Raw genomic sequence first — 13,572 nt, 5'->3', positions numbered from 1 at the left:
TATGGTGAAAGTTCATCTAACGCATCATCCTAAAATTCTTTTAAATAGAGGGTTTTTCTTTACTCTCCATCGTAGATATATACATTCTTAATATTATCATAGGGGTCGTTTCTGCCTTTGGATGACTCTAACATCATTTCCTTTCATTCTATTTGTATCTAGTGCAAGGTTCCCTATTTTCAATTCACGAGGTAAACCATTCTTGTCCTTTTCGCCATGTCCATAACATATCAACCACTGAAGTTCCTTGGTTTCATTATCATATTGTCCTAATGTTACCATACTTGTTGCAAGAGTATCTGTTGAGCCATCTTTAGCCGTCATATAATCAATGCCGACGACCGTATGCTTGTGAAGCCCAATTAAGCACATTTCACCCCAGAATAGAAAATATCATCTATTTGTACTCGAGGAACTGGATGAGTCCTCTTCTTCATATTAGTTTAGACCCCTCATAAATTTGCAATTGGTTTTCGCGGTTGTAAGGATATCTTTCGAGAGTTTTAGTCGGCATTATCTTCGTCTAACCGCGTCAAACCGCATCAAAACTGATTCCACTATCTCATAGTTTCCGGTTTCTCTCTCTGCTTCAGTTATCTTTGAATCAAATTTTATAACACCTGCAACTGTTCTGCTGTTGTAAGACAGAAGATCCCAATAGCAGAACGGTTGCAGACGTTAAAATTTTTGATTCAAGAATAACTAAAACAGAGAGAGAAACCAGAAACCATGAGATAGTATAGTCGGTTTTTATGCAGTTTGATGTGGCTTAGCGAAGATTATGCCAGCTTAAACTCTCGAAAGACATCATTACAACGGCAGACGCTAATTGGAGGTTTATGGGGGTCCAAACTACTATGAAAAAGAGGACCTGTACAGTTCCTAGAGTACAAGTAGGCGATATATTCTATTAATGAGGTGAAATGCGCTTAGTCGGGCTTGACAAACATACGGTCACCGACATTGATTATATGACAACTAAAGATGGCTCAATAGATACTCTTGCAACAAGTATGGTAACATCATCACATTATGAAAATGAAACCGAGGATCTCTAGTGGTTGATATATTATGGACATGGCAGAATGGACAAAAAAGGTTTTCCACGTGATCAAACTATGAAAAGAGAGAACCTTGCACTATATAAAACCAGAATGAAAGGGAAAAACTACCTATGTCATAATATTAAGAAGGTATACATCTACAATGAACTTTGTCTAATGATGTTCATATATTTTACCATGTTTTCCCTTAGTTTATTCACATCTTTTGCATCTTTTGCTAGCCATTTTCATCATTATTGTGTAGCTTTGGGACTAATCATGCATTAGAGTTTAGTTGCATTGCATTTGCATCTTTTCATGCATAAACAGGTGATTTTGGAGCTTAAGGAGCATGGAAACAATCCTGAGGAGAAGTGAAGCAATCTTGAAGGGAAAGCAAGAGAGTTAAGGCTGAAGAACCAAGGTCCAGAGTCCGACTCGACCAAGCACTCGACCGAGTGGGTAGATGGACTCGACCGAGTGGAGTGTGCATGAGAGAAGCCAGCTCGACCATGGACTCGACCGAGCACTAGTCGAGTTGACCGAGCCGTTGACTACTTTGACTTTTTCTATTTTTAGGGCTTCCACCTCCTCACCTATATAAGGCCTTGTACCTGCAGCCACCAAAGTGTGCAACTTTTTAGATATTCCCTAAACCTAGTTTTTACCTTTTTTAGTTTTATTCCTTTTGCATTTTTATTTTTAAGATCTTGTACTTCCTTAAAAAAGAAGACTAGATTCTTATATTTTGTTGGTTCTATAACTTTCAAGATATTGAGAATTTGAGTTTCATCCTTTCATCAATATTGAAGATCTTTGTTTAATCTTTCTAATAATGCAAGTTTCAATATTTTCTGGGTTTTTGACTTTGATCACCATGTATTGTTGTGAGTAGTTTCCTTAGGATCTTGAGGATGGGTTAGGATGGATTGATCTTGTGGTTTGTGTGACTTGGTCAAGCTTGATTGTTGTAGATCTCTTCTAGGGTAGATGATCTTAATGCTGATTCTATATCTGAGAGGGTAGAGTCTGATTTCAAGCTTCTTAGCATCACACCAATGTTTAGGAAGCATACATAAGGCTAGATCTAGAGCTTACCATTAGGCTTGCTAAGAGATTAGAGGTCTTGTTTGGTTTGAGATGTATTGCTTAATGCCTGCTTGTGTAGATTCTTTACTGTGTGAGAACAAGTCTAGAATTGCATAGGTTTGATTGTTTCTTGACCATGAGAGTGGGAGAAACTTGTCTTAGATTAATATGTCTAGAGGTTAGCTCAAAGTTTGCTTGAGATTTGTTGACCAAGTTAGATAACCACAATGATTAGTCCATCCCATGAATCCATCCTCAGGACCTTCTTTGTTTATTGAAATCTTAGTCTTAATCCTGTTGCTTGCTTGTTGTTTGATTGGATTTAGCATTACTCTGTTTTTATTGCATTGCTCTGTTTCTGCATCTAGTCTAGCTCGACCACCCACTCGACCTACACTCGGTCGAGTGCTGCTCGAGTTCATCCCCAGAACTCTGTGTCTATGATTTGTGTTTGTCTTGTTTCATTCCTGTTTCATTCCAGTTGCATACATTTAGTTTTCAGTTCATTAATTATCTTGCATTAGTTCATTAGTAGTAGTCTCTGTTTCTGTTCTTGCTTTATCACTGTTTCAATCATTCAGTTTCATCTGCATCTAGTTGTTAGCTCTTGTAGTTTATTTTCTGCATTTTACATTTTCTTCCTAGGATTGTTAGTGACAAACAATCTTTACATTTGTCTTAACTTAGATTCATATGCATATCTTAATTGTTCACAAACACTCATTTAGGATTGATACCTCTTGTACTGCAATAGCATAAGGGGAATTGAAACACCCATCCATCATTCCATTCATATCTCACCATTGCATACATCATTCACACACCACTAATTAAATCTTGTTTCAATTTGGCGCCGTTGCCCATTTGAGTGTGTTTTTGTGACATTTAGGATCCATATTAGTCTAAGATTATGTTCTTTTATACGCTTGTGAGGTTGCTGTACTCGAATCTTCTGTTTCTGGGTTGAAGTTCCATTTCAGGTACCACTCGACCAGTCACTCGACCACCACTCGACCGAGTCGTGATCGAGCACCTGCTCGAGCCAGAAGCCGGATCTCTATAACCATCATTTTCCAGTCGACTTGACCTCCTACTTGAGCCTGTGCTCAGTCGCTTGCCTAGCACAAATCGTCTGTGTCTGTTAATGCACACAAGGTCTAAAGGAAAGGACAATCTTCTTAGGCCTATTGACAACATCAACAACAAGACCAAGAGTTTAGGAGCTAAGCAAAGGAGAGTTGTTCAGCAACAACAAGAGGTTATAGTAGCTATGGATCAACAGGATCAGGTTCAGAGACCAAGGAACATTGGTGCTGGAGATGCACCCAACACTCACAACCAAAGAGCTGGCATTGTGCCACCAACTGTTGCCAACAACAACTTTGAGATCAAGAGTGGATTGATCTCAATGATTCAGGCCAATAAATTCCATGGATTGCCTATGGAGGATCCACTAGATCATCTTGATGAGTTTGACAGAATCTGTGGTCTTACCAAGATCAATGGAGTAAGTGAAGATGGTTTCAAGCTGAGGTTGTTCCCTTTCTCACTTGGGGACAAGGCTCATTTATGGGAAAAGACTCTCCCTACTGGTGCAATCACTACTTGGGATGCATGCAAGAAGGCTTTCTTGGCCAAGTTTTTCTCCAATGCTAGGACAGCAAGACTAAGGAATGAGATCTCTGGATTTGCTCAAAGGAGTAATGAAAGCTTTTGTGAAGCTTGGGAGAGGTTCAAAGGGTACCAAACTCAGTGTCCTCATCATGGTTTCAGTGTGGAGTCTTTGTTGAGCACATTGTATAGAGGAGTGCTTCCCAAGTTCAGAATGCTTCTTGATACAGCCTCCAATGGAAACTTCCTCAATAAGAATGTGGAAGAAGGCTGGGAGTTAGTAGAGAACCTTGCACAGTCTGATGGGAACTACAATGAGGACTATGACAGAACCATAAGGTCATCATCAACTGATCAAGAAGACAAGTACAAGAAGGATCTGAAAATGGTGAATGAAAAGCTTGATAGGATCTTGCTCAGTCAGCAAAAGTCTATTCACTTTGTTAGTGAAGAGGAGCCTCCAGTTCAAGAGGGAGAGAATGAGTTTGCTGAGTTATGCTATATGCAAAACCAAGGAGGTTTCAAGGGTTATAACCAAGGAGGGTTTAGGAACAATAATCTGTCCTATAGGAGCACAAATGTGGCCAACCCACAAGATCAAGTCTACCCTCCTCAACAGCCTCAACAGCACCAAAACTATGTCCCCAAACAACAGCAACAGGTGTTCCAGCCCCAGTTGTGTCCCCCACCAGGGTTTCAGACTAACCAAGGCCAGGAACAAGACCTTAGAGTCATGGTACAACAGCTGTTGATTGGTCAAACACAAGGGAAGATAGAGGAAGCCAAACAGTTTGCTGAGCTAAACCAAAGGCTCACATCTCAATACAATAATCTGAATATGAAGTTTGAGGGTCTGAATTCCAGAGTTAAGTACATGGAGAGTAACATAGCCTCTTCTTCAGCTCCAAAACCCAACCAACTCCCTGGAAAAGCTGTCCAAAATCCAAGGGAGTTCACAGCCAAAGCCATTCAAGTTCATGAGGCAGAAGCCACTGAGGACAGTGCAGTTCAAGTTTGGGGGAATTCATTAGTTACTGAAGCCCCAAGTGATGTTTGTAACAAGCAATTGGAGCTCGCACCTGAGCTCGACCATGGACTCGAGCAGCCACTCGATCGAGTGCGTGCTCGAGTCGATCGAGCTGGACAGTCCGAGGCTGACAAACCTGCCAAGTACATTCCTCCTGCCTACAAGCCTCCTCTTCCATTCCCAGGACGTTTCAAAGCACAAAAGATTAAGGAGCTTAGGGAAATCATTGAGAGAAAGGAGATGATGGCTAAGCAACAAGAGGAAGAGAAGGATTTGAAGGAAGTGGTTGTGATTGAAGAATCTGTTGTTGAGGAAGTGTTGGCCATACAAGAGATCACCATTGCTTACCAAGAAGAGGAGAGAGGACCTGCCTTGGAACAGTATGATCCATATCCTCTCTACAAAGACTTTTTGCTTGATTTGTCAAAGAAGAAGGATGTAGCTCAAGATGAGAAGGATCTTGAGAACCTTGGAGGAGTGATCATTCCAATAAAGCTTAAGGATCCAGGGCCATTCTACTTGCCTTGCACAATCAGTTACCTCCACTACAATCAATGCCTTTGTGATTTGGGAGCTTCAACAAGTGTCATGCCATATTCCATAGCTCAAAAGCTTGGGAGAACTGACTTCAAATCTACTAAACTCCATGTGTGCCTAGCTGATGGGACAAATAGAGAGGTAGTTGGGAGGTTAGAGAATGTCCCAATCAAGATAGGAAGAGCAAGGATCCACACTGACTTTGTGGTGATAGAGATGGACAAGGAGCCTGAAGATCCAATCTTACTAGGGAGGCCATTCTTAGCTACTGTTGGAGCAGTTATTGATGTCAAGGAAGGTCTTGTGACCTTGAACATTGCTGAAGATGTAGTTATGAAGTTCAATATCTACAATCCAACCAACCTTTCCACCATTGATGACCAGCCTTTTACTATCAAGGACAAAGGTGGTCAAGAAGGGTTAAGTGATAAGGCAACTCCAAAAGCTGAGCTCCCACTTCAAGAGGATTCTGTGGAAAAGCTTAAGAGGTCAGTTCAAGAGTTGACTAGTATGGTTGAGGATCTTCAAGTAAAGCTGAACAAAAGGTCTTTGAGGAAAGCAAGACCAAGGCTCAAAATCAAGAAGAAATATGGTTTGTGTGCTAAGGGTGAGGTGATCAAGGATCAACTTCACAGTGACCAAGAGGTTCCAGGGAGGATTTCATCACCTCCTTGGTATCTAGATCAAGTCTAAGAAGGAAATCAAAGTCAAGCTTAGTGACTTTAAACAAGCTCACTAGGGAGGAAGTCCCTAAGGTATCCTTTGTAAATATGGTTTAATTTGTTAGTAGTTTTGATGTGTTTTCTTTTATGTTTTTGTTGGACAGGCTTTTTATTAAGAATGTAGTTGGGTAAGAAGAGATTTGGACTTGGGCAAGAGGTTCGCAAGCCCACTCGACCAGGCCACGAGAAGTACTCGATCGAGCTGGGTAAGGATTAAGGCCCATTTGGTTTCCAAAGCTTCTAGAACGATCGAGTGGAGGGAGAAAAGGAAGAAAAATTTTGAAACTTCAAATTGGTCAAGGAGCTCGACCACGTGCTGGTCGAGTGTGGGGTCGAGTGGTAGCCAAAAAGCAGGTCAAAGATTCCCATTTCAAATTTGAATGGTATGGACGCTCCACCCTTGTCTCCTTGTCCCCTTAGCTTCTTTATATACTCCTAGCACGAGATCACACCTCTCACACTCTCTCATTTGCTCAAAATATCTAAATTCAAGCTTTAAAAGTCTCTCTCAAGTTCATCTTTTGCTCAAAGCTTAGTTCTTTCTAGTTTTTGGGTCACTAACCTATTAACTTTAAGCTTTGAGTTTATTCCTCTCAGTTTTTGTTCAAAAATGTCTTCCAAGATCACTAAGAAGTCCAAGCAAGCAGCTGCAATCTCTAAGGGTCGTCATGATGCTGATTTAGAATCAAGAGAGGATGCTGGAAGGTCCACTCGACGTCCCACTCGAGCATCTACTCGACCGAGTGGCCGTCCGAGTGATCGACCAAGCCAGCGTGCGAGTTCCAGAAACCCAGCTGTTGAGGAAGATCCTGAGAGAACTGAATCAGAGGAGGAAAGGGAGCCAACACTCAATGAGTTTATGAGGAGAGCAAGGGCCAAAGGAAAGAGGCCAGCTGTTGAGGTTGAACAAGAAGGGAGTGAAAGTGAGAGTGAGGAAGAAGAAAGTGAGGAAGAAGAACTAATGGATGATGGAGAAGCTGAGTCTTGTGGATTGTCAAAGAAGCAGCTTTATGATGCTTTCATGAGGATGGAGTTCTTGGGAACCAGATATCCACATAAGGAGACCATGGAGAAGCTTGCCATTGATGAAGATGTGGAGTGTCTCTTTGAGAAGAGCAGCCTTACAAGTTCATGGGGCTTTGTATGGAGGGGTATAGAGAGGAAAGCTGTGAGTTCCTAGCCACTGTCAAGCTGCACACATATGTGAGGAAGGATGCTGTAGTAGGAGCTGGTCACATTTCTTTCACAATCAAAGGGAAGAAGCATGAGCTCTCAATGAAGAAGCTGGCTGATGTGTTTGGTTTTGAGGTTGGAAGCAATAGGAGCTTGATTGTGCCAAGAGAAGAACTGTATGCTGTGTGGGAAACCATTGGGGATAACAAGCTCTACTCATCCTCCAACTCCAAGAGCTCAAGGATTAGGAGCCCAGTCTTGAGGTACTACCACAAAGCTCTTGCCAACACCTTCTTTGCTAGGAAGGAAACTGGAAACATCAATGAGGGAGAGCTAAAGATGATTGACTTGGCTCTCAATGGAGTTCTTTTTCAAGCAAGGAATGGAACCATCATCCTTGGTAGCACTGTGGAGACTGATCTTGCAATGGTGCTGATAGACCATATGATATATTTGAGAAGTTGGGTAGGCAAGCTTGAGAACAAGGGTTCAAGAGGAGCACTTACCATTGGAGGCATCATTACTCCAATTCTTCAAGCTGCTAACATTCCACTTAGAGGAGAAGGGGTCTCACCAAGATGGATTGATTCCAGCTACCTAACCTCTACACTCATCCTAGCCAAGGAGATGCATCAAGGAAACCATATCTTTAACTTTGAGCTGCCAACAGTTGGGAAGAAACAAGTGATCCTACCAAACAAAGAGCTCACTACCATTCAAGAAGGAGCCAACATTGATTTTTGGCCAGCTGATGAGTACTTATTTGATGGAGTAGTACAGCCTAGAATTGATTCAGTTGGAGATGTAGAGATGGGTGATGGAGAGGAGCAGTTCTACTTTGAGAACTATGAGCCCAATCCAAGGGATAGTAGAGGAGTGAGAGAGCATAGCAAGAGGTTGACATTGCTGCAAAAGTGGAACAAATGGCATGGGAAGAGGTTTGACAAGCTCAAGAAGAAGGTGACCAACATGGCTAAGTCCATTAGAGGCCTGAAGAAGGAAGTTGCTGACTTGAAGAGTGGAAACTCTTCACCAACTCCATCAAGCTCTTTGAGGAGAAGTGGCTCAACTAGAGCACTTTCAAGAGTTGCAAACCCTGTGGAACCAGCTAGGGCTTCAATGTATGAGCCAAATCAGAGGAAGAGGAGCTCAAGTACCCGAGAACAACAGTTTTCGAGGCACTCGACCGGGTCACTCGAGCACCCACTCGACCGAGCACCTTGGAGCCACTCGACCGAGTTCCAGCCTAGACCACCATTTGGCTTCCCACCTCCAGCTGCTTATCCAGGCTATCCAGGTTACCCCCCATACCACCCCAATACTTTATGGATCCAGCACAATACCATCAGTACCAGCAGTACCAGACTCAAGATATGGAGACTCGCGGTCCAGCTCGACCCCCCCACTCGGACATGCACTCGACCGAGTCACGGTCGATTGGCATTGTCGAGCTGCCCCAATCACCTTCCTCCAGTCACCAGCAGGATCCCAGCTACACCTTTGATAGTATGCAGGAGGATGTGGACAACTTCTTCTCCAATCCTTGAGGTAACATTATCACCTTACCATTGTATATACCATAGCATTTCATATGTTGTGTTTTGTTTTAAGTCTTGAATCCTCAAGCAAATTTCTTTCACACAAGGGACTGTGTGATTTAAGTTTGGGGGAGGGTTTGAGATAGCATTTGATGTTGTGTTTTGTTTTCTTATTTCAAATTTTTATCATCATCATGTTAGCACTTGCATCATCATGTTAGCACTTGCATAATCATCTAAGGCATAGAAAAACCCTAAAAATTTGAAAATTTTTGCAAAAATCTTTATAAAAAAAAAGAGTGTTCATGTAGTTTGCACTGCACATTAGGATCTTGTTTAGCATGTTTCATGTAGGATTGTATAGTACTTGCATTAGGGATCTATGATGAGTATTCCCTTATTAGCTTGTTTATTCACTAGACTAGGATCAATGCCCAAGTTAATAGTACTTTGATGCTAGTTGAGTGGTTAGAATAAGATTGAACCAAGCCTTGAATTCCTACATTGCATTTGGTCTAAATTGAAGCATGTTGAGATTTGAAACCATTTCCTATTTATAAGAACCTAATATTGACTTTCAATTATCAATGTGTGCAATGCTTTAAACTCATGGATACCACATACATATTTGGATCATCTTTTTCCTTTTTACCACACTTGTTGATCCAAGTAGCTGATTTCCTCATTAAGAATCAGTTCCCCTACCCCTAAACCAAACCTTCTTTCAAGCCATGTTTATTCTTGTGTGTGTGAGGCCTATTTTTGGGATTGAGCTTGGTAGAAAGTGTTAGGTTTGAACTGACAAGAGTAAAGCCTTGTGTAGTTCTAGTTTGCATTTTTCAAACTAGATAGGACTAGGTGGTTCACTTGTTGGGTTTGGGACTTGGCTGTCATGAAAAGAAAAGAGGAAAAAGAGAAAGAAAAGGTTAGAGTCTTTAGGAGGGGAATGTGTTTAAGTAAATTTAAAGTCTAGTGAAAGAATGGGAAGAATAAGGTTGTTTAAAGATGGTTCTAGTTAAAGAAAAGAAAGAAAGAAAAGAGAAGTCTAGCAAAATGCTTATATGTCTTAAGAATAAGAAGAAAAGAGAACCATAGCAAATAAGTAAGAATCCCCCATTCCACTAGAAAGATCAAATAAGAAACCTCTCCTAAGACTTTAAAACCAAAAGAGAAAAGGGTGAAAAAGAAGAAAAGAAGTTAAAGGGTAGCACTAGGACCAATTGGGTTTAGATTGATAGGATAAACACTTTGGGTGCCTTTGGATAGACAAGGTTTTGTTCTTGTATGTGTCTAAGTGTTCTTACCTTTAGCATTCTTCTAAAGCTCAATTCATTTTTTATGAGAGAACCTTGATATTGATAAGCCCTACTCTAAAAAGAGACCATCATTGTCTCTAAACCTTTTACTGCCAAGCCAAATGAGTTTAAGCATTGCATAGAATTGATTCATGTTCTTGATTAATGAATGTTAAAGGAAATGGTTGATTTGAATGCATGTGGATGTCTAAGGCTCAAATCAGTGAAGGTTGTGATATGCTTGTCTAAAGTCTTTAAGTATAGCTCATTCAACTTGCATCATAGTACTAGTAACTTGGACATTGATTCTAGATAGTCTATTTGCAAGCTTTAGGAGCTGAGATCCCACTTTCAAACCTCACCTACCTTCTTTTGTCTTTGATTATTTGCTTGAGGGCAAGCAAAGACTAAGTTTGGGGGTGTTGATGTTCATATATTTTACCATGTTTTCCCTTAGTTTATTCACATCTTTTGCATCTTTTGCTAGCCATTTTCATCATTATTGTGTAGCTTTAGGACTAATCATGCATTAGAGTTTAGTTGCATTGCATTTGCATCTTTTCATGCATAAACAGGTGATTTTGGAGCTTAAGGAGCATGGAAACAATCCTGAGGAGAAGTGAAGCAATCTTGAAGGGAAAGCAAGAGAGTTAAGGCTGAAGAACCAAGGTCCAGAGTCCGACTCGACCAAGCACTCGACCGAGTGGGTAGATGGACTCGACCGAGTGGAGTGTGCACGAGAGAAGCCAGCTCGACCATGGACTCGACCGAGCACTAGTCGAGTTGACCGAGCCGTTGACTACTTTGACTTTTTCTATTTTTAGGGCTTCCACCTCCTCACCTATATAAGGCCTTGTACCTGCAGCCACCAAAGTGTGCAACTTTTTAGATATTCCCTAAACCTAGTTTTTACCTTTTTTAGTTTTATTCCTTTTGCATTTTTATTTTTAAGATCTTGTACTTCCTTAAAAAAGAAGACTAGATTCTTATATTTTGTTGGTTCTATAACTTTCAAGATATTGAGAATTTGAGTTTCATCCTTTCATCAATATTGAAGATCTTTGTTTAATCTTTCTAATAATGCAAGTTTCAATATTTTCTGGGTTTTTGACTTTGATCACCATGTATTGTTGTGAGTAGTTTCCTTAGGATCTTGAGGATGGGTTAGGATGGATTGATCTTGTGGTTTGTGTGACTTGGTCAAGCTTGATTGTTGTAGATCTCTTCTAGGGTAGATGATCTTAATGCTGATTCTATATCTGAGAGGGTAGAGTCTGATTTCAAGCTTCTTAGTATCACACCAATGTTTAGGAAGCATACATAAGGCTAGATCTAGAGCTTACCATTAGGCTTGCTAAGAGATTAGAGGTCTTGTTTGGTTTGAGATGTATTGCTTAATGCCTGCTTGTGTAGATTCTTTACTGTGTGAGAACAAGTCTAGAATTGCATAGGTTTGATTGTTTCTTGACCATGAGAGTGGGAGAAACTTGTCTTAGATTAATATGTCTAGAGGTTAGCTCAAAGTTTGCTTGAGATTTGTTGACCAAGTTAGATAACCACAATGATTAGTCCATCCCATGAATCCATCCTCAGGACCTTCTTTGTTTATTGAAATCTTAGTCTTAATCCTGTTGCTTGCTTGTTGTTTGATTGGATTTAGCATTACTCTGTTTTTATTGCATTGCTCTGTTTCTGCATCTAGTCTAGCTCGACCACCCACTCGACCTACACTCGGTCGAGTGCTGCTCGAGTTCATCCCTAGAACTCTGTGTCTATGATTTGTGTTTGTCTTGTTTCATTCCTGTTTCATTCCAGTTGCATACATTTAGTTTTCAGTTCATTAATTATCTTGCATTAGTTCATTAGTAGTAGTCTCTGTTTCTGTTCTTGCTTTATCACTGTTTCAATCATTCAGTTTCATCTGCATCTAGTTGTTAGCTCTTGTAGTTTATTTTCTGCATTTTACATTTTCTTCCTAGGATTTTTAGTGACAAACAATCTTTACATTTGTCTTAACTTAGATTCATATGCATATCTTAATTGTTCACAAACACTCATTTAGGATTGATACCTCTTGTACTGCAATAGCATAAGGGGAATTGAAACACACATCCATCATTCCATTCATATCTCACCATTGCATACATCATTCACACACCACTAATTAAATCTTGTTTCATCTAATAAGATTAAAAATAGTAGTAACTTCCACAAGAAATATAATCATAAATTAAGTTTTTGTGATAGTAATAGAATTCAGACTAGATAGTCTACATATGCATAATTTTCCATGTGAGGTGTAAAATAGCTAGCTTGGAGGGACTTGAAGGTGGTCCTGGTTTTTAGAAAGACTTTAATGATTTTAGTAATTGATGTTGCTCGCTCGAGGTGACTTGCGATCATTCATATTCTTCAAACGTATTTTTCATTTAGTTAAGGTTGTGTTATATATTGGTTTGTGATTTAAATAAAGTTTTAATAATTTAAATGTTATGTAGAATCTGTTGTTATTCAATTAGGATTTTGTTGAATCTTTTTATAAAGTTTTGTGTTATTCAACTAAAACAAAAGAATCTAAAATTGTTAATGAATTGAATTATTATGTTATTAGTTTATGATTCTATACATTTTTTTCACAAGTCATAAAAAAAATCATTAAAATACAGAAATTGTTTGGGAGACGTTTTGTAAAAAAAGTAATCAACAAAGTTATAAAAAACTCTAACAATTCTTCAAAAAATTTTATTTATCAAACATAATATCTCTTTATATCATCCATAGAAGAAACACGAGAATTCGGATATTCCTATCACCTTCCCACACGCGCGCGGATGCCATTCCATAGGAAGAATTCAATACTCTATATAGTCACTAAAAACTGAAAGAAAGTTTCGTTGGAAACTAAGCCATACCAAACCATTAGTAAAATATATATATATATCAAGATTTGATAGGATCGTATTCTCAAGGTTAAGCCTTCTCAAGATTGAGATGATGATCTCAAAGGCATATTCGTTGCCGCTCGCTGCTCTTCTTTCTTCTTAGTAATATGATGTTCAATATGTACATGATCATCACATGCATTACGACGGTATCTGTACTCATCATCGTCTTCACCCACCAACTAGCTACGGTGGCTCCAACGGCAATGGAAAGTAGATTCTCCATCTTCTGTGTCCTCGCTGCCACATCTCTATTTTTCCCGACCAAGTCTTCACCATCGTCGTGCTGCCGTTACAATTACAAACCATGATATCATAGTTTGCACTTTTCGGTAATTACTTGTGTTCCAAGGCAGCGATCTTGAGAGACATTAACGCTCACGTATGTATGAATGCATCTCTTGACACGCCTTGAGCTGATTTTTCAGGTTCGGTCTATCCTTTGCCGCTTTTTCAGAATTCTTCAGGTGTGGTGTTTTCGTTTCTGGAATTTAGCTGTGAGCTCAGCGGTTTATCAAGCCAACCGGTTTACATAAACGAAATTGATAAGAGAAATCAAGAAATCCAAGATTGGATTTTAACAAGAATAATAGTG

General features: G+C 39.9%; 1 non-coding gene across 1 annotated transcript; it reads right to left on the bottom strand.

Moving 5' to 3' along the window:
* Nucleotides 1–3,795: 3,795 nt before the first annotated feature.
* Nucleotides 3,796–3,902, bottom strand: LOC147925477 (small nucleolar RNA R71). Its single transcript, XR_015585610.1, has one exon. It is a non-coding gene; the product is annotated as a small nucleolar RNA R71 (small nucleolar RNA).
* Between the last annotated feature and the right edge of the window lie 9,670 nt (nt 3,903–13,572).

Source organism: Camelina sativa, chromosome 16, assembly GCF_030686135.1.
Source record: "Camelina sativa cultivar CO46 ecotype springtype chromosome 16, ASM3068613v1".
Classification (NCBI taxonomy): domain Eukaryota; kingdom Viridiplantae; phylum Streptophyta; class Magnoliopsida; order Brassicales; family Brassicaceae; genus Camelina; species Camelina sativa.
Note: the sequence above shows the minus strand (reverse complement) of the source record. Positions and strands in the feature narration are given on the sequence as shown.